The following is a 3803-nucleotide window of genomic DNA, read 5'->3' on the forward strand; positions in this document are numbered from 1 at the left end:
ATTATAAAAATAATAATAATAATAATCTTAATAATAACTAAAATTAAAATTTTACCCCTAGTTACAATAATAATGGTATTACTAATAATAAAAATAACATTAGTAATTAAATGTATCCAATTTCATATATATATATATATATATATATATATATATATATATATATATATATATATATATATATATATATATATATATATATACGTATAATAATAATATTGATATTAATATTACTAACAATAATGAAAGTAATACATAAATATTAATATAACAACTTAAATGTATCCAATTTTATATCTATATATGATAATATTCATTATACTAATATTGGTATTAATATTAATATTTATTCTAATATTGACTGTAATTATAATAACAAAATTAATATAATAATTATATTTTAACTTGTAATTACATATATATTATTAGTTTTGTAATATTTCATATTTATATAATACATTTAATATTTATACCTTTAACAATGTACATATAGTAATAGTTATGTATCGAAATCATATATATATTCAAACTACCATATAATTAATTATGTTTTAAATATCAAGTTTTTATTGTATATCATAAATTATCTTATGTTTTTTACTTACAGAAACTAAATCATATAATATTTCATTAATGTATTTCAAGTTATCATGTTCTCATATATGTATCTATACATATATTTATATACATATATCTATTTATAAATGATTGTTCGTGAATCGTCGGGGATAGTCATAGGTCAAATGCATTCATGAAAACAGTTCAAGAATTTTGAGATCCAACCTAATAGACTTTACTTATCGTGTTGAAAATACAATATCGTATCGAGAGTTTGATTTAAAATTAGTTGAAATTTTCCGGGTCACTACAGTAAGGAAGCGGTGGTTGGTATGGTTTAACATAAGGTTTAGCCTTAAATGTGTTATTTTCATTAACCTTTTCAACTACCGGTTCTTTTTCCTTTTCTTGCTCAGATTGTGGTTCTTGTGGAGTAGGGATAGAGTCATCAGAATTTACAGGCATTTCAGGTGGTTTAAGTGTAATACTACTTCTTGTGGTAATGGCTTTAGCTGTTTCATTCCGGGAGTTAGCATTTGTATCGCTAGGTAAACTTTCTGGTTTTCTTTCACCTATCAACCTTGCTAAGTTGCTTACTTCTTGTTTCAGATTTTGAATTGAAGCTTGTTGATTTCTAAATGCTTGAGCATTTTGTTCATTGGTTTGTTTCTGAGGTGTGAAAAATTGAGTTTGAGATTCAACTAGCTTCGACATCATTTCTTCTAAATTTGGTTTTTATCATCGGTTTGTGGTGGTTTAATTGGAAAAATAGGTCTTTGCTGATTGTAAGTATTGCTGGATACTTGTTGATTGCTAGGACCTTGTTGGTTGTTGTATGGAACATTTCAGTTATAATTCTGATTTTGATTGTAATTTGGTCTTGGCGGTTGATAATTATTTTGTTAATTATTTCCAGGCCTTTGGTTCATGCATGAAACATTCTCTCGTTGTTCCATTGTTTGTTCAATACTGAGATAATCTTTTGTCAAATGTGGTCCTCCACACTGTTCACAACTAATTCGTATTGCGTGAATATCCTTAGTCATCTTTTCCATTCGTCTTTCGAAAGCATCTAACTTTGTAGAGATGGAATCAAAGTCATGGCTAGAATCGGCTCTAGCCGCTTTAGATGATCTAACGATGTCTTTTTCTTGATGCCACTCATGTGAGTGGGAAGCAGTGTTATCAATAATTTTGTAAGCTTCAGTTGCGGTTTTCTTCATAATGAAACCACCAGCTGCTATATCGATGTCTTTGCGTGTAGTAATGTCGCATCCTTGGTAGAATATTTGTATTATTTGATAAGTGTCTAAACCATGTTGAGGACATCCTCTTAACAACTTTCCAAATCTTGTCCATGCTTCATATAGAGTTTCATTTGGCTTTTGTGTGAACGTAACAATTTCTCCTTGAAGTCTCATGGCTTTAGATGCCGGAAAGAATTGTTTAAGAAATTTTTCAACTAAGACATCCCATGTATCAATCGCCCCTTCAGGTAACGATTCTAACCAATCTTTAGCTTCTCCCTTTAAAGTCCAGGGAAATAACATGAGATAGATCTGTTAATCCTCAACTTCTCTGATTTTGAACAGAGTACAAATCCTATTAAAGGTTCGAATATGTTCGTTTGGATCTTCCTTCGGCGTACCACTAAATTGGCATTGATTAGTTACCATGTGTAGGATTTGTCCTTTGATTTCATAATCTGGTGCATTAATGTCTGGTTGAGTAATTTCATGACCTTGGCCAGTGCGTTTAGCCCTCATTCGGTCTTCCATACTTAGAGATTCCAGATTTTCCATGATTGAAATTGTTGAATCTGAATCACTAGAGGATTCTGACTTAATGGTTTCTTCCTTGACAATCTCTGGATGAGTGATTTGTGGTTCAGGAGGAATGATTAGTGGTTCAGGATCTCTGAATTGTCCCTGAATATCCTCCGGGTTCTCAATTGTGAGGTCGAGTTCAAAAAATGGATTATCGAAAATTTGAATTGGAGTACTTGATCGACTAGATGACGATTCTAAAGAAAAATCAATGGCGACAATGTTGGCTAGATGTCTTGATCGAGTTATAGGTGGTGAACGTATGAAAGGTGGTGAACGTTTTGCTCGGTGCATTCACTGAATATCCTATTAGTTATAAAGATAAAAATTATATAAGCTATCAAATTAATAGACTTTTCTGATTTTGTCCACGTTTTGAATAGACAATAGATGCAGCAGGTAGCCAGGACCCTTTAAATCGGAAGCCCACAACTCGCCACTAACAAATCCAACTATTACTACGAACTAGAAAATTTAGGATGTCTATTAATTTAACCACTTAAAATAATTTTTCGTTGAAATTTTGAAGAAAAAAATCTATGTCCTAAAAACTAGAGCGTCGAGAAATAAGAAAGAAAAAGAGTGCAAAAGCGTTGAAAAACATCGAAAATTAAAAGGTCAAAAAATAATAATAAAGTAGCGCGTCGAAACTTAAAAGGAACTCTAAACGAAAAACGGCAATTACTTAAAAGGTACTAAAATTTATAAACGGCGAAGCAGAATTCTAAAGCATCTAAATCTTAATCTAAATAAAAAGCACTTAAGGGATTTTACGGCAAAGCCTAAAAATTTAGAAATAAAAATAACTACGGCATAAACTATATCTTAAAACTAGTTACGAACGATAAAAATACAAATTACGAATAAAAAGATACAAAATATACAATTTATAAAAATAGTAAAAAAAATGATAAAATTAAAATTTTATAAAAATATTATTTTTATATTATTATTTTATAAAAGTATTAATCTATATAATTAATAATAATAATTACACTTAATATTACAAATAATATTAAAACTAAACTAAATATATTAATTAACTAAAACCCTAATTAGGTTTAATAATAATAATAAATAATAAAAACCCTACGTGTAATTAATGCGTACTAGGTTTCCTATCAGCCTAACTCATGCGACCGCATGAGTTTTGGGCATCTGGTCCATGCGATCGCATGGAACAAGTTACAAGGCCTGCTGTTGGGTTTCGACAGGCTTCGGCCCAATTTCTTTTTATTTTAATTTTTATTTGATTTATAATTTTACAAAATAATTAATATTTATAAACTTATTTTTATGAACTAAAAAAAATATACTCTTTTTTTATATTTAAAAACTTAATTAGATATATATACTTTTTATATTTTTGTTTTTAATATTTAAAACTTACTATATAAAGCCTATTAATAGCCCATAGTC

General features: G+C 28.8%; 1 non-coding gene across 1 annotated transcript; it reads left to right on the forward strand.

The window, feature by feature from the left end:
• Nucleotides 1–1869: 1869 nt before the first annotated feature.
• LOC139869767 (small nucleolar RNA R71) lies at nucleotides 1870–1976 on the forward strand. Its single transcript, XR_011766348.1, has one exon. It is a non-coding gene; the product is annotated as a small nucleolar RNA R71 (small nucleolar RNA).
• The last annotated feature ends 1827 nt before the right edge of the window (nucleotides 1977–3803 follow it).

Source organism: Rutidosis leptorrhynchoides, chromosome 9, assembly GCF_046630445.1.
Source record: "Rutidosis leptorrhynchoides isolate AG116_Rl617_1_P2 chromosome 9, CSIRO_AGI_Rlap_v1, whole genome shotgun sequence".
Classification (NCBI taxonomy): Eukaryota; Viridiplantae; Streptophyta; class Magnoliopsida; order Asterales; family Asteraceae; genus Rutidosis; species Rutidosis leptorrhynchoides.